The sequence below is a fragment of the Microcebus murinus genome, chromosome 16 (genome assembly GCF_040939455.1).
Source record: "Microcebus murinus isolate Inina chromosome 16, M.murinus_Inina_mat1.0, whole genome shotgun sequence".
NCBI classification, from domain to species: domain Eukaryota; kingdom Metazoa; phylum Chordata; class Mammalia; order Primates; family Cheirogaleidae; genus Microcebus; species Microcebus murinus.
In genome coordinates this window covers 54,900,894-54,926,150 of record NC_134119.1, presented here as the reverse complement: position 1 = coordinate 54,926,150, position 25,257 = coordinate 54,900,894, and the positions used below count along the sequence as shown (strand labels likewise).

The window sequence follows — 25,257 nt, the reverse complement described above, 5'->3', positions numbered from 1 at the left end:
TAAAGCACCTTCCATGTGTCAAGTACTACGCATGAAGCTAGGGATTCAAAAATAAACAAATAAAATAAAGAAGAAGGAATAAAACCTCAGATCATAGTTAACAGGGACAAAAGTACTTCCAGAGGAGGGAGTATTAACTAGCAGTGGCCTGCTCCTGTCCTCTGACCACTGCTCAGTCTAGCTTCCTACTCAAGCCCTTTGTGCTCATTCCAAACACATGGCGCCAGCCTTGCAAAGTTTGAACTTTCATCTCTTCATAAAAGTTTTTCTGTCAAGACCAACTCAGGCTGAGTTTTACTCTTGGTACAAACTTAACAGGACTTCTGGATACCCCCATTTGGTACTCAAATTATTCATGGACATGTATTCTTAACTTTTTTTTTTTTTTTTTTGTCACCCGGGCTAGAGTGCCATGGCATCAGCCTAGCTCACTACAACCTCAAACTCCTGGGCTCATGTGATCCTCTTGCCTCAGCCTCCCGAGTAGCTGGGACTACAGAAAGGCACTACCACTCCTGGCTGATTTTTTCTATTTTTAGTAGAGACGGGGTTGGGTCTTGCTCTTGCTCAGGCTGGTCTTGACCTCCTGGGCACAAGTGATCCTCCCACCTTGGCCTCCCAAAGTGCTAGGATTACAGGTATGAGCCACCGTGCCCAGCCTTGACTTAACTTTTATATACATGCTTCTTTGTCAGTGGCATTTTGAACTACGCAAGGAGGGGCTGTCCAGCTTTCCCTACAGTTCTAAGCATAAGAAGCACAAATGGTGATCAATAAACACTCATTGTGGAATGAGTTCAGGCCTAAACACAAAATGGAGTTTATCACCAAAGAAACATTCAGGGTTTGTCAGGGGATAGGTCAGTAAGGGTTCAGTTAAATTTCCCACATAGTCTGGACTGTTATTATAAATGCGGTTCAGAAAAACACCTTAAGTTATTTTAAAAGCATAAACAAAAGAAAAAAAATTAAGTATGGCCTCAATTTATTTAACAGATAACAATAATTGAGAGTCTGTCCTATGTCCCTGGCACTGGTAGGCACGTTCACATGCAGTCTCTTTCACTCTCTCTCTCTCTCTCCCCGACAGCCCTGCTGAGGCCATGAATTATCGGTGTTCTCACTGACCAGCTTGGGAAAGTGAACCTTGTAGAAGCTAAGTGCCATGTCTAAGGTTATACATTTAGTACATGAGCTCAGATTTAAGCTCAGGACTGTCTGAGCCTAAATTCAGCATGTTTCCAGTACACCACAGCTATCCTCCTCACATTCTTGTTCCTATTTTCCACTTAAGCTACATCATGAAATTGGACTTTTAAGTCCGTTGAGAAAAATTTTAAGATATGCCAGCAAGGTTTATTGCATCACATACAAGATTTGATCAAGTTACTCTTCTATTTCAAAACCTTCAATGGTTTCCATCTCCTTACCTCAACCCTTACCTACCAGAGGTAACAAACTCAGCTCTCTTTAGGGGCCATGTAAACAGTATAAATGAGAAAAGCAGAGGGAGTGATGAGTATAATACATTTGGCAATGGTGAATTCTAGTTCAGCAGCTTTGCAGGCTGATTTGAAAAGGGGCAGCCAATGCATCACAGCAGGACCTAACCAATGGGAGTAAATCCAAACCCCCAAATACACACTTAAGCTGTAGTTTGAGCTTCACAATTCAGCCCCAAAAGCCCTGCCACACTCCTCCCAGGCTTCAGGCTCCAAGTCCCAAGGCCTCCCGTCACTTGCACACTCATGGTTCTCACTGTCCATGGAATGTCCTACCCACCATTCCCTCCAGGTCAAATTCTTCCTTCTCATTTAAGATTCTCATTTTCTTCTTACCCATTCCACACTCTTAGTCATAGCCAGATCCCATTCCCTCATAAAATGCTGCATATGCATCTATTTTAGCACCTACTCCTTCTTGATGACCACGAGGACTAGTTCACAGACTGATTTCCCTTCACCAGACTGCAAGCCCCTAGAGAGTAGAGAGTCCTCTCTCTTTTCCCAGAGCATGGAAAGATACAGTTCCTGGTGCAAAGCAGAGCCTCACAACTTTTATTAATACTGAATAAATAGTGGGTCCTGAATAATCCCAGAAGGATTACACTTGCTGTGGTGGGTAGAATGATGCCTTCCTAGCCCCATCCCCCTCTGTACCTCCTGCCAGATATCCAACTCCTAATTCCTGGAGCTTATGAATATGTTAGGTCATATGGCAAAGGGGAATTAATGTAGCAGGATGAATTAAGGTTGCTGATCAGATGACCTTAAAATAGGGAGATAAATCGTGGGTTACTCAGGTAGGCCCAATGTAATCACAAAGGTCCTTAAACATGGAGGGGGGAGGCAGAAGAGAGAGTCAGGGTGAGAAAGACTCAGTCCAACGTGGCTGGCTTTGAAGGTGGAGGAAGGGAGCCAAGGAATGTGGGCAGCCTCTAGAAGCTGGAAAGGGCAAAGTGATGGATCTCCCCTAGAGCCTCTAGAAAGGAACACAGACATGCCAACACCTTGATTTTTTAAGCCCAGGGAGTCCCAGGAATCAAGACACCTGACTTACAGAACTGTAAGATTCTAAATCTGTGCTGTTTTAAGCCACAGGTTTGTGGTAATTTGTTACAGCAGCAATAAGAAACTAATATACCTTATAAGAGCCTTAATATCCACAACAGTTTTTTTAGGGTTCATAAAGTTTTCCATAAAAAGTTTTTAAAAGTCCAAGGGAATCTATTACACAGGCTAGGTCCAGCTGCCTACCCCCACTTTTAGCTCGCACTGTCTATAAGGGTAGAATGGGCCTGGGGCTGAGTGTCAAGAGCAAGCAGACTCCTCAGGCAGCTCACAAGAACATAATTACAAGACTTTCCTTAAAGTCTAACAAAGGTGATCCCAACTTCATATGCCCTGTAATGGCAAATTTCTATAAAATGAGTTTATTAAAACACAGTAAAGCTTTTTCAGAATTAAATGGAATTCTTGAGAAATTAAGAGGTGTTAATTATTCACTTAATAAATAACATCAGTCTAATAACTGAATACTTAACATGAGCACAATGTATAAAATCATATTTCAAATGCCAAAACTGAAAATAAAGGAATAAGATTTCTTTAGACATTTGAGAGTTCTGAAATTTCTATTAATTCCTAAAAAAATATACAAAAAAAAATAACAAACCTATAACAATGAAAAAAGTTCAATAGGTCTTTCTACAATTTATCTAAATCAGCATACTTAAGTCTCCAAATAACATTTTATGGTAAGGTTATCTTTGTAAAGAATGATGTGACAGTCAGCTGACATGACTAACCATCATCTTTATAAAGATTCTCAGCCAAGCTCTGATCTATTTACAGCCAGGCTTAGTCATATTTTTGTGAATAAACTGCCAAAGACAGCATATTCATACAATTCTGGCATGCCCCTCATATTTTGTAAATTTTAGAGAGGTTAAATAGTCATATGCTTTGGATCTTTAATGTTTCTATAATATATATAGAATAATATATATAATTTTTAAAGGGCCACTTATATGATAAAGTAGGAATATGCATATACCTAAAGAGAATGCAAATGCCTCTTACTTCTAAAAAGAAAAAGCCATTCCAGTATAAAGTTTGATTTAAAAAATCAGAGTAAAATAAAAGTGAATTTACCTCTTAAGATCTAAAACTAGTTCTAATTTCTTACAGTCTTGATCCCACCAAAAACATGAGGAAGGGATGTAGGGAAAAGGGCATGAGAGGAAGGAAGAGATCCCTTGCGAAGTCTCTGAGGGACCAGGTAGGTGACAAGACATAAGAGCTAAAATAAAGAGGGCTTTGGTGACCAAACCTGTGTTGTGAGGCATCTCACAGGACTGGACAGCAGAAGGAACACACCATCCTCACTGCTCCATACCTCTGTGATTGCTCTTCCTCTGCCTAAAAAGCCTTTAATACACTCAAAGAACCCCTGCTTGTCCTCCCAGGTTCTGCTTAAATGGCACCTTGTCTATGAAGACTTCACATTATCTGTAGATACTTGTTTACTCTTTCTGTATTACATGAGAAGTGTTTATCTGTGACCCCCACTAGACTTCCATTAAGTTCCTTCAAGTCAGCATCTCTCTCCTATTCATTTTTGTATCTCAGTTGTGCCTGTATGTTGGAAAGGGCTAAAGTTGTGGGGGGTAGAGAGAGAAAGGAGGGAAAAGAAAATCCAACAGAAAAAAAGGCTTCAAGATCTGATAAACCCTGATGTACTAGTTGGATTAAAAAGGTATCAAAGGTATCACACATCCTGCACTTAGGTAACTGAGTAAATAAAAAAATGAAGAAGAAAGAAAAAAAATACTGACTTCCAACTATCCGAAAAAAAAAAAAAAAAAAGAAGAAGAAGGACAAGCCAGCTGTTTGTGCAAATAAATAGTTCTCCTAGAAAAGTCAGTAAGGTATATTCAGAAGGCACAGCATCACTAAAATCTACCGAGACTGGGCAACCTAATGTGCTTCACAAGAAGATCATCTGTTCCCCACGAAGTGGATAATCTGCCATCTGACTGATGGCCTACCACGGAAAAGAGCTGCTAACAGTAAGCTATGGTTTGATCACACTGTCATACTGTCTTAATTATGTCTCTACCAGAGAATGGGTAGGGACAAAGAATAGAGAATCCTGTATTTCTATCATAAACTATAGTCTAAAGCAAGAATTAAACTATAGCCAAAAGAAAAAAGGAAAGGAATACAATATTTATTTAATGTCTTCTTTGTGCTTGTAAATGGGTTATTTTATTTAATTCTGACATCAATCTGTGGAAATAGTTATTTTTCTAGTGGAAAGAAACCAAAGCCCTGAGAGGAGATATTACCAATAAAGCTGGAACTGGAACCCCTAATTATGCTGAACTGGCATGGGCTCCCTCAGTACTGGTAAACTAAGGAGTACGTTGTCTAGTTTCATTTGACATTAAAGTCATTTTAATGTCCACTGTATATTATTGGTATTTTACTGGTTAAAGAATCTCCCATTTAATACTTAATGATATTAAGCAATTAAAATGAATTTTTTTAGATATCATAATGATATTATATATTAGGATTATGGTTTATTTAAAATAATCTTTATTTTTTAGAGATATATCCTGAACAACTTACAAATGAATGATATTAACAAAATGCCTGGGATTTGCTTCAAAGTAATATGGGAGCTGGGAGGGAACAGATGAAACAGGGTTAGTCATGAGTTGCTAGTGGCTGAGGATGGGTACATGCATACATGGGGGTATCTTACATTATTCTGTCTAATTTAGTATATATTTAAAATTTTCCATAATAAAATATGGGTTTTTTTGTTTTGTTTTTTAACAATACACACCAAGCTTAGTTTATTAGAAATGTGCCAGGCAAGGGAGACAATGGCCAAATAAAGTCAGTTAAATGAACGAATAAAATGTTATTTTTAAAAATCTTGGCCAGGCACAGTGGCTCATGCCTGTAATCCTAGCACTTTGGGAGGCTGAGGCAGGAGGATCACTTGAGGTCAGGAGTTTGAAACTAGCCTGAGTAAGATCCTATCTCTACAAAAAAATTACAAAAATTAGCCAGGCATGGTAATATGTGCCTATACTCCCAGCCACTTGGAAGGCTGAGGCCGGAGGATCGCTTGAGCCCAGTAGCTTGAGGTTGCAATGATGACACCACTGCACTCTAGCCCAGAGTGAGACACTGTCTTAAAAACAAAAACAAAAACCAAAAAACCCTCCCATTTAGTACTTTCTTTTAATAGCAGATTTTCTGCTATTAAACTGGTAATAACTATACTTAAACCAACAACTAAATCCCAACAATCTCTGCCTACTTTATTTCTAAGTACTTGCAATCTGCTTAAGTTCCATTTTACAGGATCAATGCCGCTTAAAAAAAATCAACAACACAACCTTCTTTGAGAGTTTACTCTGAGACAGGCAGAATTCCAAGAGCTACATGTGCATTAGCTCATCTACTTGTCCCCACAATCCCTAGGATGTAGTATTAACATGTCTGTTCTATAGATGAAAAAACTGAGTCAAAGAGAGGATAAGTAATTTCCTCAGCAACACATGGGTTGACCTGAATTAAACTAAACCACTCTGACTATGAGGCTTGAGTTCTTAATGACCAAAGTTAAATAGAGATTTCTGGTAGGTCACAATTATAATTTTCCAGGACTAAATTCACAAGCAGGATGCCTGGAAATTGAGAAAAGCAATCCAAGTAAGCAATATCAACTATCAACCTGTTCTCTTCTTCTTGTATTGTATCTATATTCAACCATGTACTACACACCTAATTTTATCCGGTTGTGATCAGTACTTACCAAACACCAGCCACATGTGTGCCACAACTGCTTGACATGTGCTCTGTTACTTCTACCCCCATAACAATTGTATGAATTAGACCCGTGGTCTCCAAGCTTTTTGGCACCAGAGACCGGTTTCACGGAAGACAATTTTTCCACGGATCAGGGTCGGGGTGATAGTTTTGGGGTGATTCAAGCGCATTACATTTTATTGTGCAGTCAAACGTCTCTACTGATAATAATTTGTATTTGCAGCTGCTCTCCAGCACTATCATCACCACCTCAGTTCCACCTCAGATCATCAGGCATTAGATTCTCATAAGGAGCCACAACCTAGATCCCTTGCATGCACAGTTTACTCCAAGGTTTGTGCACTTATCAGAATCCAATGCTGCTGCTGATTTGACAGGAGGTGTCAGGCGGTGATGCGAGCAATAAGGAGCCGTTGTAAACACAGATGAAGCTTCACTCGATTGCCCACCACTCACCTCCTGCTGTGTGGCCTGGTTCCTAACAGGCCATGGACCTGTACCAGTCCTTGGCCCAGAGGTCACAGACCACAGAATTGGACAACACCTCTCCCCCCATACACATACATTTAAACATGGAATCTGAGGCCTATCAAGGTCACAGGCTAATACATGGCAGAACTGGGACTGATCATAGATCTGTGGGACTCAAAGGCTATGTTATTTATTCTATACTATACTGTCAAAAGACTAATAAACTATTAATACTAATAGTTAGCTTAACTAAGTTTGAGTTTTTCTTCATAGAAACATAACCTAGGTTTCATGTGAGAGTATTTGTGTATGCTGATTTTAAAATGTATGTTTTCACTGACTGACGGTGTCTCCTCTGAAGCTGGCTGCTGTTCCTTGTGTTTGTGACATGGGAGGCCTGGAACTGGCAAGGGCAGAAGAATAGTGACAGGAAAGTCCACAAACATGAGCAGGGACTGAGGATGTCCACAGGACTAGCAGTATGATGGTGACCAGCTTGCCGACTGTCAACTGTCAAGCCACCTCAACCAGTGTCTAGGGTTAGTTTCTCCCCATTCACTCTTTAGCTTAGGACAGGGTATAGGACAAAGGAGAAACTCTGCGCAAAAGACTGTGTGGGATTTGGGTGAACCAGCACAGACAAGAGGAAGATGGGTGAGAAACCCAGGGAGTTGGCCACGATTCTTGGGTTCTAATCCCTGCTTGGCCACTTCCTATGAAGAAGATCCTTGCCTCCGCCCCTATGCCTTGACTCATGTTCCTGGCCTATCTCTCAACTTTTACTCATTCTTCTCAGAGAAAAGAGGAGTGACTTACCTGATTTGTAAATTGGAGAAGGGAATAAGCATGCTGCCCTGTCCTCTCTTCTTTTCAGATCAGCCAGCCAGCAGAGAGCATACTCTGACCCATGCTCCACCCATCTTTGGCCATAAATCTAAGCCAGGTTCTCCACTAGGCTTTTTCTTGCTCTGACTCCTATGTTTTTCTTTCAGGTAGTTCCAAAACTGGGCTGAGAAGAAATAGGTATATTTTATAAGTTCCCTTAAACTTTTAACCTTTGCTAGCTGAAATTCTGAGCAAGCTGCTTAATCTCCCTGGGCTTCACTACAAAGGGAGGGGGATAAAAACTATTTTTAAAAAGTAGTAGTAGTATAAGTTAATAGTCAACTTTTATTGAATACTACATACTATGGTACCAATCCAAATGCTATGCATCCATTTATCTCCTTTACTTTTCCTAGCAACCCTTTGGGGTAGGTATCATTATTATCCCATTTTACAGATGAGAAGACAATAAGGTAACAAATTCCATATAAATAGTTCAAAATAAATGGAAGACTGTCTGGTGTATCCCGAACCAAGCACCTGTGTGCCTTCAGCCCCCATAAGAGTACCCAAATAGGTGACCCTGCTGTCCTGAGCACATTAAGTTTCTGACGGTCTCATTTCCCAGAAGCATAATGGGACATGTTGAGATCTAACTTGTTCCCGTGAAAGGGACTATCTAACAGCCACACTCCAGTATCAGCCATGATCTCGCTGCTTCACTAGGCTAATACTTAACCAAAGAAGTTATTTAACTCCATTCCAAAGCTACAAGCATTCATACGACTCCTCCTTTCTTTCTCCAAAGATAAATCAAGTTCACTTTTAATTGGCTATATTTTAATAAGGCTAATTGAAATTCTCCACACAACTCATCTACCATAAAAACAAACTGATTATAAAACAGTAGCAGTATGGTCCCTATATTAGATGCATTTGACAAAGAATAAGAAGGCTCTCTTATATTATCTGTCTTTGCATATATAAAGTTTTACTAGGAAAGACCAAACAAACAAAAAATCCCAATATATCAACCTGTGAGATCTGGTCCTATGGGTGAATCTATACCATTGACAGGGACCCAACACCAGGGACTGCTGACACAGATAGTTTTTACACAAAGACATTGTTGAATGGGGAAGAACCGAGGCAAAACCAAAGTTGCCCAAAGCATGTACATCATGATCAATTTATGTGGAACATATGAAATGCACACCTAACGCTGCATACATATATAGTGAGGAATCTGAAAGACTGCTCATCAAAATACTGATGGTTGTCTGTGTGGTAAGATTTGGAGACTTTGCTTTCTTAATATTCTTAAAATTTTGTACTTTAAAACTTTTCTATAATTAGTATGTATGATGTCTATAATCAGACAAAACATGTTTTTAAACAAACCAACAAAAAAGGGTGAATGTTCCCATATATTCCTTGGCTAAAAAACTGCACATCAACTTCCCCATGACCTTACTGCCTTCTCCAGATGCAAAGCCCTCCCCACTTCCAATTTGAAGCATCTCCTGACACACCCCTACGCAGGAGAGGCCTGCTCAGGGGTCCCACCTCCTAAAAGTCTTTTCTGAGGTTTCCAGGCCAGGTTAAGGAGGACCACTCTTATAAGCGTATCTCTTTCAGATGTCACTGTCTTGTTTTGAATTGTTTTCACATCTATCTGATATAAGCTGCTCAGGCATATGCCTGATGGCCCTAGCCCAAAGTGGCTCCTCAATAATTATTTAATGCTCAAAATTGAATTGATTTTTTACTTCCTTCAAGAATTAGAAATAGGGTAAAATAAGCTCCAAATGCGGTAAAGCAACAATGCACTTCCCACTATCCACTAGATGGCAACACAAGTATTATAGCAGTAGTCATAACAGGACCTCTTTCAAAAATATCACTATTTTTTACCCCAAGGGCTTTTAAAATTTCTCTGGTTCTTTCTTTTTGATCTGAAACCAAAAGTCTAATACAGGTTCACTATTCTACACAGGCTGAAGCTGAAATGGCATTGTTTTTAAACACACATGTGCACTTTGGATGAGACCAGGAAGATTTTTAAATACTACATTCTAGGCAGATTCAGACACAAAGGGCGCTCTGGGAGCATGGCTGCCAGCTGCCATCCCAGGTGGCAGGCCCAGCTTTGTTTTTAATGTGTCACCCACAGAACAGCCTTGCTATTGCTAGCAGCTCCTTCGTGGGTGTTTTGCAAATTATCAAAAGCAAGATAAACTGTAAAACAAAAACCCTGGTACAAAATGGTGGGATTCTTCTCAAAAAACGACTGCATTTTAACTGTAGGGAGAGTTCAAAGCCATTGACAAGTGTCCTTTGCCCAGCACAGCAGAGGTCTGACTTGCAACACCCCCTCCCATCCCAGGATGATAGAAATTCTATTTTGCTGGCACTCACAACACTTCCAACAAAGACCTGATTGATTGTGAAACACTAAGTACCGATTTGCATAATTTGCCTCTGCAAGAAACAAGCATTGTTCAAGATTAAAGAGACTCCAGTAGGTCCCTCTGGCATATTGTAAAAAGTTCCCTGTAACACAAAATCATTATTTTATTTTCATTCAATCAGTGGACACAGCTTGCTGTTCATTTTAGTATGCAGCCAAAGGCACAGCCAGAACAACCACTGTTGTATAAATGTTTGCCAACTACTGATAAGCTAAAATGATTTTTCACAAGGATCATGTTTCCAATTTTAATTTAGAGCCCACTAACTAAATTCCAACTCCACTCCCTTCAGGCTGAATTAAAAAATGCATCAATACCGATTACTAAGTCTGAACTAACACAGCTCTAGAGAGCGTGGACCTTCCTGAAGTCACGGTGGGGGCTGTCTAAGTCCTGTCCCCTTGGGGGAGACACTCCCCAGGAACTTGGCACCCACAAAAGAGTGTGGCATTGCCACAGACATTCTACTGTGCTCTGGGCCACAGCAGCAAGTTTGCTAAGCAACTCCACGTATATGAACTGTTCCTTTCTTGCTTGCTTTTCTTTCAGTTTGGGAAGCAAGTCCCATGGGTGGGGCCTATCTCCTACCCTTTCCCCCTAATTCTTGCCGAGGGGTGGCCATCACCTTGGGAGCCTCTGGCCACGCTCCTCTCCAGGCCTCACCAAGCTCACTTTCCTGGTCTCCTCCTGAAGCACTAGCCTCCTGTGGCTTCCAAAACACCACTCCCTCCAGGTTCCTTCTGAAACCTCTGACAACTGTTGTTCGCCTTTGCTCATTCCCTCTCTGCCTTTGCTAACCTCCGAAATTTATGTCTTGTAAGTTCAGCCCTTTCATGGCTCTTTTCTCCACACATTCTTGCTAGGCCCTCTCACTGCAATCCACAGCTTTATTTACTGTCCACATGAAACGTTCACCCCGTCCTGCCTCTCTCCTGCGTTGCTGCTGAGCATACACAATTGTCTCCTGGACACTGCCACTTTTTGCCACTGGCACCTCAAAAGCAACACATCCCAACATCATCCTCGTTCAGCCACTCACACTCGCTCTCTGGCACACTCCGAGTCCCTCCTGTCCCAATCGCCCCAAAGAGAAAGCCTTGACCCTCTCTCTCTGGAATCCTCAAGTTAGAAAATCTCAGCCATTTTAGACTCTTCCCTCTTTCTCACCCCACAAATGAAATTGGTCAGCCAGTCCTTGTTACCTACTGGCCACAGGAACTGGGCCCCACCCACCAGCTTCCCCCTGCATTTCCTGCATGCACTGAGCGCACCAGACTGCAGAGTGTTAGAGGCAAAGACCCTCAAAGACCCTCAACTCCCCTATGACTCGTCCTACACACGGACTTCGCCCTGGAAAATTCCAGCTATAGCTCTGAGAAGAATGCAGTCCATGACGTGCTGACCACGGGATGCTCCAGGGTATGCTGACTGCAATTGTTCCCGACCACCTGCCAGGTTGCAGATGAGTAACCAGTCAAAAACAGGATACCGATAAGACACTGATTGGGGCTAATTAACCCAGACCCAAGCCTCATCGTCAACACTCTATTTTTTTGTTTCTACTTCCTTGTTTCTGTATGCTTATAAAACCTACTAAGAATCCAAGTAAAGCAGACCTTGACAATCATTCGCTTGGTCTCGTTTCTTTCTCTCGTTCATCTCTTTCAGGCACGGTCCCCCTCGCCCCCGCGAGTAACAGAAGGTCCCGCGGGTCGGGACAAGTGGCGCCCAACGTGGGGCTCGAGGTACGGACCTTTGTCGGGTGACGCCACAGAGTGCTCTTCGGCTGAAGGAAACCCTACAGAGACCCTCGTTCTGCCGCTCACAGAGTCGACGGTCTGGTGAGTAAAATTTTACATTGTCACCCCATCGAGATGGGCCATTCATTGTCTAAGGAGGCCGTTTTTATTAAGGATCTCAAGGCCTCACTCAGAGAGAAAGGAATTAGAGTTAAGAAAAAGGATCTAGTAAAGTTTTTTGTGTTCATTGATCGTGCTTGTCCTTGGTTTATTATTGGTGGACGTGAGATTCACCCACGCAAATGGCAAAAAGTAGATAGAGATTTAAGAAAAAAGACTTAGTAAAGTTTTTTGTGTTCATTGATCGTGCTTGTCCTTGGTTTATTATTGGTGGACCTGAGATTCACCCACACAAATGGCAAAAAGTAGGTAGAGATTTAAACAATTTACTTCTAAGTCAGGGCCCAGATGCCGTCCCTGGATCTGTTTTTTCGTACTGGGGACTAATCAGAGATATTGTTGAAGGGGCAGATTCAGACCCCAATAAAAAGCAGCTGCTCTCAGTAGCAGAATTCTGCCTCCGACCCGTGTCTCGGTCTGCTTTGAGAACTTCTTTAGAGGCGACCGGAGAGTCGGCTTCTCCTAATGATCCTGAGAGACCAACATGCCCTTCCCCTTGCCCTATTCAATTTCAGTCGGCCTCGGGGAACAGCCGACAAGAGGATCCCCAGCCCCTAGACTCCTCCGAGCGACTTGTGTGGACTTGTGTGCCTCCTCCGACACAATATTAAAACCTGAGGATGGTGTTCAAATTTTGCCTACTGGCTCATTTGGACCCCCACCGGCTAATATGTTCTTTTTTATTCTGGGCCGAGCCTCCTCTACTCTTGCAGGGCTCATAGTCCACCCTTCCATAGTAGATAGTGACTTTACTGGGGAGATTAACATCTTAGCCAGCGCGCTTACAGGCCCTGTGTGTGTCTCTAAGGGACAGCGCTTAGCTCAGGCGTTGCCCTTGCCCCTTAATACGTCCTTCCCAGCCATCACCTCTAACCGAGGTGCTTCCTGCCCTGGCTCTTCTGATCTCTATTGGGTCTAAGCTATCACCAAAAAGCGACCCACCCTGCGGTTAAAGTTAGATGGTAAACTTTTTGAAGGCCTTCTTGATTCTGGCGCCGATTCCACAGTTATTGCCCAGGACGCCTGGCCCCAATCATGGCCATTGCAGCCTTCACTTACACACTTACAAGGTATAGGACAGTCTAATAATACTCTCCAGAGCTCAAAAATTTTAACATGGGAAGACCCTGAGGGAAATAAAGGCACCACCCAACCCTTTGTAGTCTCAAACCTGCCTGTTAACTTATGGGGGCGTGATATCCTTGCACAAATGAATGTCATTATGTGCAGCCCCAATGAAGTTGTAGCCAGCCAAATGCTTAAACAGGGATTCCTCCCAGGACAGGGCTTAGGCAAGGAGGGTCAGGGACTAAGAGCACCCCTGACCACCCCCCCTAAATCAGACAGATCAGGACTAGGGTTCAAAGAACATTTTTTGTAAGGGCCATTAATCCCCCTGCACTTCAGGCAAATAAAATCACTTAAAAGAGTGACTCACCTGTCTGGATCGATCAGTGGCCCCTCCCATCTAACAAGCTAGCCGCAGCTACAGCGTTGGTGCAGGAACAATTAGCTGCCGGACACATAGAGCCCTCTACTTCACCATAGAACACCCCCATTTTTGTCATTCAAAAAAGGACTGGCAAGTGGAGGCTGCTACAAGACTTGCGGGCTGTTAATCAAACAATGGTTCCCATGGGGGCACTCCAGCCTGGTTTGCCTTCACCCGTAGCTATCCCCAGAGGCTACTATAAGATAGTCATTGACCTAAAAGACTGCTTCTTCTCCATACCATTGCACCCAGATGACTGTAAGCGCTTCGCCTTCAGTCTTCCCGTAGTAAATTGTATAAGACCCTCCCCGCGTTTCCAGTGGCGAGTATTGCCTCAAGGCATGGCCAACAGCCCTACCCTTTGCCAAAAATATGTAGCTCAGACAATTGATTCTTTTAGAATTCAACATCCTCAAATATATATAATTCATTATATGGATGACATTCTTTTTGCCGGAGCCGACGAGGCAACTTTACATCAAGTTACTATGCAAGTTGTCTCGGCCTTACAAGCTCGAGGCCTCCGCTTGTCCCCCGAAAAGATTCAGGTCTGTCCCCCTCACCTGTTCCTAGGTTTTGAATTATTCCCCAATAAGGTCCTCTCCCAAAAAGTACAGATCAGGAAAGACTCTCTTCAATGCCTTAATGATTTTCAGCGTCTTCTAGGCGACATTAATTGGCTTCGCCCATATTTAAAACTCACCACAGGACAGTTAAAACCCCTATTTGACATCCTGCAGGGAGATACTGACCCAACCTCTCCCCGCTCCCTAACTAAAGAAGGGCAGCAAGCGCTTAATTTGGTTGAGCGGGCCATAAATGCCCAGGCCATTGGCTACTTCTCCCCAGATTCCCACCTGTACTTCATTGTCCTCCCCACCCCCTTTTCGCCCACAGGACTCTTTTGGCAGGGCAAGCCTCTTTTTTGGGTTCACCTATCGGCTTCCTCCCCTAAAGTCCTTCCCACCTACCCTTACTTAGTAGCTAAAATTATTCGATTGGGGCGAGAAAACTCCCTTAAGCTTTTTGGAAAGGATCCAGATATCATAATACTCCCTTATAATGCTTCTCAAATTCAGTGGCTAATACAAACTGATGATGACTGGGCAGTTAACTGTACGTCTTTCCAGGGCAAACTAGATAATCATTACCCCCCTGATAAACTAATTCAGTTCCTCTATCGGACACCTGTAATATTTCCCAAAAAAACAAGAGTCTCCCCCATTCCAGGAGCCGTCTTAGTCTTTACCGACGGATCCTCCTCAGGCACCGCGGCCTATAGCATTAATGGCCAGGTCTGCAGTTTTCCCACCAAATTCTCCTCTGCTCAACTGGTTGAGTTAGCAGCCTTAGTCGCAGTCTTCAAATACGTAGATCAGTCACCATTTAACTTGTATACTGATAGTTCTTATGTTGCTCATGCTGTCGCCACTTTAGAAACTGTGCCTCATATTCGGCCCACCAACAATACCACTCAAATGTTCCAGCAACTACAAGGACTCATTCACTCCCGTTCCGCGCCCTTTTTTATAGGCCATATTCGCGCCCACACTGGCCTTCCTGGGCCTCTAGTAGCTGGAAATAATCTTGTTGATCAGACGACTCGCGTTGCAGGCGCTGTTCACAATATCACTGTTGATCCTGTCTGCGCTGCACGCCAGGCTCATGATTTACACCATCTCAATGCCCATACCCTCAGGCTTAAATTCTCCATTACTAAAGAACAGGCCAGAGAAATCGTCCACCAATGCAGGGCTTGTTTTACCCTTCTCCCTGAGCCACACCTTGGAGTCAACCCTCGCGGCCTGATCCCTGGGGAGCTCTGGCAGATGGATGTCACTCATTACCCCTCTTTCGGAAAGCTTAAATATGTACATGTCTCTATAGATACTTGCAGTGGATTTATCTTTGCTTCCCTACAAACAGGCGAGGCCACCCGCCACGTTATCAACCATATTATAGCCTGTCTCACCTCCCTCCCTCAGCCTAAAGTTATTAAGACTGACAATGGCCCGGGATATGTCAGCTCCAATTTCAAAAGTTTTTGTGCTCAGTTAGGTATTAAACATGTTACAGGCATTCCATATAACCCTCAGGGCCAAGGTATTGTAGAGAGAGCTCATCAGACGTTAAAAAATACGCTCTCCAAACTACAATCGGGAGGAGGAATTTTGTACCCTTTAACAGGTAATTCCAAAACCCTGCTTAATCATGCCCTGTTCATTTTAAACTTTCTCACCTTTGACACTGCCGGCAAAACAGCTGCCGACCGCCTTTGGCACCCATCCACCACGGATACTTATGCACAGGCCTTATGGAAGGAGCCGCTTACAGGCAAATGGCTGGGGCCTGACCCTGTCCTCATATGGGGAAAAGGACATGCCTGCATCTACGATACCCAGGCAGGAAACGCCAGATGGCTACCAGAGAGAGCGATTAAGCTATATAACCCACCCAGGGAATCCCCTGAGAAGAATTCTTAATTCTGTTCTCTTCCAGAAATACAATGACTCCCCGAAAAAAGATGCTGATCCTCCCGTGCCTAGTTCTGGCCACGGTCAAGAACACCGCCGCAGCCAACATCCACCAGGTCTACAACTATACATGGCAAATAATTAATGAGGCAGGAGACGTTGCCAATTCCTCCTCGCACCTCTCTGCCACTACGCCATGGGATCCACTAGAAATTGACCTATGCGTGTTGGCCCTTGGAGCCCATGACTATTGGGGCACGCCCTCACATTTTGCACCACAGGTAAAACCCATTAACACGGGAGAACCAGACACCAGTTCTTGGCCAGGCTGTAGCTCTGGGGTTCGAAGAACCTATCTAACCATGGCCCCTATATATGTTTGCCCTGGGGCTCATCGAGACCGCTCTCTTGCTAAAGCATGTGGCTATGCCCCTGACTTCTTTTGTGCTTCCTGGGGCTGTGAGACCACCGGTGATGCCTACTGGAATCCCTCCTCTTCCTGGGATTATATCACCGTCAAAAAGCAGTTTCCCCATCGAGCTCCTTCATCCCCTTACGCCCCACAACCCCCCACTGACCCTCAGTGTAAAAACCAGTGGTGCAACCCCCTGTTGATTTCATTCACCAAAGCTGGAAAAAAAGTTTCCTGGGCTCAGTCCAGGGGATTTGAGTGGGGACTTAGACTTTACACATCTAGAAAAAACATTGGTCTCACATTTAAAATCAAGTTAATTAAAAGCCTCCCCAGAGGTCCTACGGTCGCAATAGGTCCTAACCACGACCTACACCCACCTCGACCTCACGGTCCCTCCAGGGACCTACCCTCCTCCCCAACTGTGTCCCCTCCTCTGCTCAGCACCTCCCTATACCAACCTACCCTGCCCGAGGGGCCCCCCTCCTCTGCAGAACTAATTCTCTCCTTAGTCAACGCCTCTGTCAGGACCATCCGAGAGGCCAACAATTCAGAATATCAGGAGTGTTGGGTATGCTACTCCCCCCGGCCTCCCTTTTATAAAGGCGTCGCTACATTTGGTCAGCCATTATTTACTAATGACACCAGCAGACTCAGATGGGGCCTAGAGACCCATGATGGCCTAACACTCAGCCAAGTCACAGGCCTAGGCCTTTGCCTTCTTAGCCCAAGAATGCTCCCTCCCGCACCCTTAGAGAAAATATGTAATCAGTCAATTACTGTCAACTCCACTTTTCAGTATATTCAGGCATCTAACACCTCTTATTTTGCTTGTTCTTCCGGCCTTACTCCGTATGTAGTCTCTGCAACGTTTCTTGAGCATAGAGAATACTGTGTGTTAGTCATGCTCTTTCCCAGGCTCACTGTACATCCTGCTAATGAGTTACTTCAGTTTTGGGAGCGCGGCACCACAATGCCCCGGGTAAAGAGAGAACCCATCACGGCCATAACACTCGCAGTTGTTCTAGGCCTTGGTGCCACAGGGGCTGGAACAGGCATAGCCTCTCTAGTCACCTCCAATCAGCAATACCTACAGCTCTCTGTAGCCATCGATAATGACCTCCGAGAGCTACAGCAAGGTCTAAAATATCTCAAGGAGTCCCTCGCTTCACTCTCTGAGGTAGTGTTACAAAATAGAAGAGGCTTAGATTTAGTGTTCCTCCAAGAGGGAGGTTTGTGCGCAGCACTCAAAGAAGAATGCTGCTTCTACGCAGACAAAACAGGCCTGGTAGAAGATAGCATTAAAAAAGTTAGACAAAGCCTTGAAAATAGAAAAAAACAGAGGGAACAAAGTAAGGCATGGTATCAAAATTGGTTTTCTACATCCCCCTGGCTATCCACATTGCTTCCCAGTGTCTTAGGGCCGCTTGTAGGCTTTCTGTTGCTCCTCACCTTTGGGCCTTGGGCATTCAGAAAACTAACCAACTTTGTCAAGTCGCAGGTAGACGCAGCCACACAAAAATCGGTCTCTGTGTTTTACCAACGGCTAGAACAAAGAGGCTCCAGAGAAGACCTCCATACAGAGTCTCCCCATTCAGCCACAGAGGGTCTAAATTTCTCAGACCTTGCCTCAGACATGGAACCCAGTTGGTTCCAAAAGCTGTGGAGACGCCCATGACGGGATTATCGCGATGCCGTGTACCAGGTGCACACCCCCGCCAGCTGTGAGGTAACTCCATGACGGGAATATTGTAGGTCCATGCCCGGGGGCACACTTCATAATCAAAAGTGCCGGAGCTGGATGCCACCTACATAGCCTAAGACAGAGGCCTCACCTTCACATTAATCGCCAGATCTTATATTTGGGGTGCTGGTCGCGGAAGCACATCTCGTAGCCTAAGACAGGCTCTCCACCAACTTATATAAACCTCCCTCATATTAATAAGGAGAGGGGGAGATGTTAGAGGCAAAGACCCTCAAAGACCCTCAACTCCCCTATGACTCGTCCTACACACGGACTTCGCCCTGGAAAATTCCAGCTATAGCTCTGAGAAGAATGCAGTCCATGACGTGCTGACCACGGGATGCTCCAGGGTATGCTGACTGCAATTGTTCCCGACCACCTGCCAGGTTGCAGATGAGTAACCAGTCAAAAACAGGATACTGATAAGACACTGATTGGGGCTAATTAACCCAGACCCAAGCCTCATCGTCAACACTCTATTTTTTTGTTTCTACTTCCTTGTTTCTGTATGCTTATAAAACCTACTAAGAATCCAAGTAAAGCAGACCTTGACAATCATTCGCTTGGTCTCGTTTCTTTCTCTCGTTCATCTCTTTCAGGCACGGTCCCCCTCGCCCCCGCGAGTAACAGAAGGTCCCGCGGGTCGGGACAGCAGAGCCTTTCCTCAGCAAGCCTCTGCTCTGCACCTGGCACCTGCTCCCCTCTCAGCCTGGAATATCTTCTTTCCCACTGGCCAACTTCTACTCAAAGGTGCTGGACCCAAGGAGGCTTTAAAATATGGCATTCTGGGTTTACTTCCCGCCTTCCCTGCACGAAGCCTTCCTTGAGACATGCTGTAAGTGTCTGACAAATGTTAGTTGGATAGATAAAGCACTCTATCTCATCTGTTTGAAAATCTCAGAAGAAACAATATATAAGACTATTTTGATCTATGGAAAATTGTAATCAGTAGCTAAATAACCTGTTCTGGATTTTTGTTGAGAGCTAATACCAATCTTACCGGACTGTAGTTTCCAGAATTCAGTATATATATTTTTTAAGAGAGACAGAGAAAACATGTATATAAAGAGAAGATTGATTTTTCTGGTTCTGCCCTTTTAACGTCATAGAGTCTTGAGTAGCAGATAGCAGAGCTGGTTAAACAGGAGAACAAGGGTGATTAACACTAGATAAATGAATTTAGCAGTCTAATTTCTGATATTAGCAATCAACTTTAGAACAAGCTAAAAAGTACTGCTTCCTTTCTAATATTAAGCTTACATCCTCTTTAACAAAATTCAGAAATTAAAAAAATAAAATCGTAGATTCTTAGTGTTAATGACATAACCAAACAACTCATGATTGAATTTCCAAAGTTGAGTAGCACTATATGGAGCCTAAGTTACTCATTAAGCTCAATGCAACTTCCATTTTACAACAGGTCTAGGACTTTTATACCCGAAGCAAATGCCTATCATAAACTAACTCTTCCTCCTTACTCCTTCCACCCCCCATTTTCTTTTATAACTTTAATCTAATTAAAAATTTTCATTCCTATTCTTCTAGCTACCCAAATTGCAAATTATTCAGCATTACTCAATGCATTCCTTCTGTCTCCAGAGTTCTGTCCACTCCTCTACTCCTAGTTTATCTGACCTTTCTATTTCCCCAGCATACCCTAGGTGGCATACAGGGTATAAAGCAAGTAAGTATCTCCCTGCCTGGATTCTTAAGACTAGCAACAGTCTGGAAGATACCCGCTTTGCCTGAAAAGCAGCATGGTGGGGCATCCTCTGCCTTTCCCCAGCCTCAAATAGTATAAAGTTCTTTGCTACTCTGAATTGAGGTCAGCTATTATGTTTCCCTGTCTTCTCTCTTCTCTGAGCTAAACATTCCATTCCCTCAAGAACTCTTTATGTGGAATACATCTGTGGCTCCTGGCCATACTGATTACTAGTGAATATAGCAGTCCGTGGGCCTCACAAAGCAAATGTGGTTCCCTGAATGGACTCACTACTCTATGTGTCAGCAGCAAGTGCAGAGAGCAGAACCACCGCCTCCCTTATTCCAGACTGAGCTTCTAGTTATGCCACATAAGGGCATGCTTACTTTCATGTCACTGAGTCTTTTCCATCAGTGCCACTGATAAACTAGGTCTTCATTATATTAGTATTTTTCCTGGCCTCCTGTTAGTTGTAATTCTGATCATTTTGCCAATAAAGATATCTACAACTAAAAATCATCAATTTAAAAAAAAAATGTGGTGAAATAGGACTGAGAAAAGAAGCACAGAGCTATAGACCCTTCTCTGTGGACAACCAGCTCAACTAGTCGTGACGCCTCAACATTTTAAAAAAGGTTTTCTCTACAAAAGTATCATGGAGAAACTCTGCTAACTACTGCCTTCTGTAATCAAATATTCTCCTCTCCTACCTGCCTAGCAACACAATTGGAAAGTACACAATGAGGCTGGGAGGACATGGTTTAGGCTTCCTGAATCTACGCTGGTTAATCATCACTACTTTCTTTCTTTCTGTGTGCTTGGAAACCTTTCTTTCCTTTGTTCACTTGACAAATATGTAAGACTCAGTATCGGCCAGGCACATTAAGGAAGGAGAGAATGAAGAAGTGAGGAAGGGAGGAGAGGGAACAGAACAAGAAGTTCCATTCCAAGGATCTGACATGGCTTCACATTGCTTTGCAGATTCAATCCAAACTGTTGAGTCTGGAGGCTGTATGTGCTGAGTGCTCATCAGTGTTGTGCTCTTTCTAGTCTCAGTATCACAAAGGATGGAACACAGAGTCAAACAGACCTGGGTTCAGATCCCAGCTCTGCCACTTACCAGTGAATGGCCTTGTGCCAATTACTTAACTTCTTCCAGCTTTCCTCTCTGCGCTATAAACTTGAGACAATAATAACTGACGGTGACTACAAGTCATTAATGAAAATCTCTGTAAAGAATCTGACACTGTATTTGGCACAGAGTAGGTGATCAATCATTCTAAGTGTTCTTTTCCTTCCCTTCATCACTGTCTGGCTCTCACCCATGAGGCAAGGGACACCTTAAAGCAAGCTGAACTTTAGCACATAAGGTGAAAGGCACACACAATTCAAATGACACCTCAGAAAGGGCACACTGGACTTCTACAGACTCTTGTAGTAAGTTCAAAGCAGCTCCCTGACCCCTGCAGTGTTGGAATAGATTGCTGTTTTATCAGTTGAACATCAGGAGAAGTGACTGGTTTAAGTTCAGGGGACATGATGAGAGTGAAAATATATATTCTTAGATGCTAGAATCTTAGGCAGTTACTAAAGAGGCCCTAGGGAAACCAAACCAATGAAGGGACCAGCAGATTCACAGGCCCCATCTCCCCCTCTCCCCAGAGCCTGCACAGGCTGGCTAGACAAAAGGCACTGATGAAACAGGTGTTTTCTTCCTGTGAAACACACAAGGTTAGCCTCCTACCAGCTAGGCATCTGCAGGACGTGCCTGCGCTGTGCAGCATGCCCCCACCCTGCATGCCAGCGCACTTTTCTATCTTTTCTGCTGCTCTCAGTGCCTTCCTTTTTCTCAATACTCTCTCCCTGGAACAGTCTTTTGGTTCACCACACTTTCTGAGACCACTACTCATACTTGCATTCCACAGGCAGTCTATAACCTTTCACTACCAGAAACAGAGGAGTAGTGGATAGTCAGCGTGCAGGCAGGGAGCAGGGACGCCAGCTCCAGGCACGTGGCGACCTCAGAGTCACTGCTCCGTGCCTCGATTCCTCACTTGCCTACGTGCTGTGAAGGTCAGGAAAGAAGATCCCCAAAGTCCTTTCTAGCTCAGAAATTTCAAGATAATTTTTTGGTGTTCGATCAACTGGAAAGATTCTATGATCAAACCCTGTCAATTTCTTTCCACTTCTTTTATGCTTTCCAAAGTTTCCAGCATCATTGTAATGCTCCAGGTACTTTGCATTCTCATTTATTAGGTTATCTGACTGAGAGCAATTCAGCCATAGGATTTTGGAAAGTCTAGTCATGAAATATTTATAATTGTTCACATGTCAATAAGGTGTAGGTAAAACAGACAATAAAAGAATTACCTTTACAATTGTAATAAGCAAATTTGAATATTTTGTTTTTGAGAAACAATAATGGCAAACACTTATTAATATATAGTACTTACTGTATGTCAAGAAGAATTTTAAGAGCTTTTTACAGATTGGTCCATTTAATCCTCATTATAATCTTATGAGATACCATTATTATTCCCATTTTACAGATGAGAGAAGCAGAGTCACTGGCTCAAGGTCTCACTAAGTAAGTGGCAGACCTATACTTGAAATTAGGAAGGGCTACTCTAAGGGCTTGTATTCTTAACTATTCCTTGCTCTTAAAATTTTTCAGAGCTTTAATAAGAGAAGTGAGAGGAAAAAACATTTCACTCATACTTGAGTTCCTCAAATTAAAATCTCAATTCTACCCTTAAAATTATTCATACATCTTATAATAGTAATAAATAGTATAAATATACTATTAGCACAATAGTATAAATATAATAAATAGTATAAAATTCATATGTGAGTTTCACTTTCTAGGAGGGGGTTATATTTTTAGTTTCTCAAGTGGCCTTACAGAAAGAGTCATGAACATCTAAATATACTTCTTAACCTTTTTATAGGGTACAGATGCCTTTGAGACTCTGACAAAAACTATGAATCTGATCTCTTCCTTTAAAAAACTGAAAACATGCACAGGCAAAAAAACCTGTCTATCATTTCAAGCTTCAGAGGCTCTTGGCTCACTGGAGCTCAGGTTAAGAACCACTGATCAGGCCGGGCGCGGTGGCTCACGCCTGTAATCCTAGCTCTCTGGGAGGCCGAGGCGGGCGGATTGCTCAAGGTCAGGAGTTCAAAACCAGCCTGAGCAAGAGCGAGACCCCGTCTCTACTGTAAATAGAAAGAAATTAATTGGCCAACTGATATGTATATAAAAAATTAGCCGGGCATGGTGGTGCATGCCTGTAGTCCCAGCTACTCGGGAGGCTGAGGCAGAAGGATCGCTCGAGCCCAGGAGTTTGAGGTTGCTGTGAGCTAGGGTGACGCCACGGCACTCACTCTAGCCTGGGCAACAAAGCGAGACTCTGTCTCAAAAAAAAAAAAAAAAAAAAAAGAACCACTGATCATAAATATGGTTCAACACACACACACACACACACACACACACACACACACACAGACACACACACACACACACGAGGATATACACTTTCTGTAAACATCATCTGCCTCAGGAAGAACTTTCCAGCTCAGCACCTGTAGACAGCTGCTGGCCATCAGCGGTGGAGTTTGTCTGCATGGTCACACTAACCAGTCACACTAAGGGGGAGTTTGGGGCCTGCTGGTATGAAGGTAAGACTGAACATACCATGAGAACCACCCACAAGTCTGCCTTACAATATGTAGAATAGGGGAGTGACAGAAGAGAACCTCCAAATCATCATTATAATAAATCATAATGAATATATAGTGTTTCCTATGTGTCAGGCACTGTGTTAAGCCTGTTGTATAGATTATCTCATTTAATCCTCACAACAAATGAGAAAACCAACGAGGAGACTTGTCCAAGATCATACAGCAAGTTGAAAAGCCAGGGTCCACACTCTAAACAGACTCTAGAATAGACTCCAGAGCCTGTGCTCTTAAATTCTTCACTTTATACGTGTGTGTGTGTGTGTGTGTGTATGTGTGTGTGTGTTTGTTTGGGACTCTCCAAGAATAAAACTTCAGCTGAAGAACCAAACCAAAGGGGAGTTATCATGCAGCCTTCTACAATCTCACACACACAAAACTCATTAAAACAAAACCATCAATTTTATCAGTCTCTTAAAAAGCATTTACTAAATGCCTTTTAAATTCTTCTAATGCATGACAAAAAATACTAAGCAAATAAACACATTTACACTCCATCACAGTGCATTCTACATCCAAGTAATATGTTCATTTCCTTTTGTGGTGAAGAATTTAAAAAGCCTTTTAAAAACTATATGTCCACAAAAAGCTATATCTTATTCATTTTGGATTCCCAAAGTCTGACATAGTTTCTAGCTCAACAAGTATCTAGGAACATTCAACAAATGAATGAGTGATACATTTTATCAAGAATTTGTCATTTTAAAATAAACATTAAAGAACAACTACGCCTAAAAACTGATAGTTATGAAGTGTTAAAAGTTTTTTTTTTAAAATATGGAATTGTTTCACTTAATTTTTGCAACTATTTTCATATAAACCGAATTTTTGCAACTATTTTCATATAGTCCCTATAACAAGCAGCCAACAATTTATGATCTACAGTTTATGATCAGCAGCAACTACTCCCCTTGTGAAGTGAACGATTAGCAGTACAGTATAAACAAAGTTTATGGCAGCAAATAGGTTCTATTCAAAGTAATCTCTTAATACTGAACTGAGGTTTAAACAAAAGCACTTAAAAACATGAAGTACTCCAAAGACTGAACACTGTCACACAGTCATTTATAAAAAATCATTTTATATATGAATTATAGTATCAGCTATAAGGGAAAAAGGTCTGTGGAAAGCACGAGGACCAACACAAACACCTACAGAAGTGAGAAAACCACAAGTAAAACTGAAATATCACAACTGCTCTCAATCTCATTCTCCTGGAATTCTAGACCTGGGTTCAAATTATGTTTGAGAAACAATATAAAAACTCACTTATGTGCAAGCCTAGGGCAAGTGCTACACCAACGCAGACCTTCTACTCAGCGCAGCGAGTACAGGACCCTTCCACTAGGTGGTGCTCTCCGCCCACTGTTCCTCAGAATAGTAACAGTACATCAAAATGACAACAGCCTGGTTTTAAGATGATTTGTCTCTTGAGGATAGACATTTGGTTTAAGTTTCCACTGCAAAGTTAAGGTTCTTAAGATAGGTCATGCAGATCAATTGCTCCTGTAATCTGAAACTCAAAAGAGCAAGTAATATCTAAACAAGGGGATGGGGTGGCCCTGAACTTATAAGGGTCTCTAAATGCCAGGAGACAGTCAGCCTGGCTACCTCTAATCTCACCATCAAAGCTGTTACCTTGTTCAGTTTCTGCTTCAC

General features: G+C 42.9%; 1 protein-coding gene across 2 annotated transcripts in view; it reads right to left on the bottom strand.

Annotated features, from left to right (window-relative positions):
* The window catches only part of STX18 (syntaxin 18), a 129,872-nt gene that overhangs the window by 50,162 nt on the left and 54,453 nt on the right, over positions 1–25,257 (bottom strand). The window contains exon 2 of one of the 2 annotated variants that reach the window (XM_075992958.1): positions 7,638–7,830. The exons of the other annotated variant lie outside the window; for it this stretch is intronic. The gene's annotated coding sequence lies outside the window, so the exon portion shown is untranslated. The remainder of the gene's footprint in view (positions 1–7,637; positions 7,831–25,257) is intronic. 2 annotated transcript variants of the gene reach the window in all.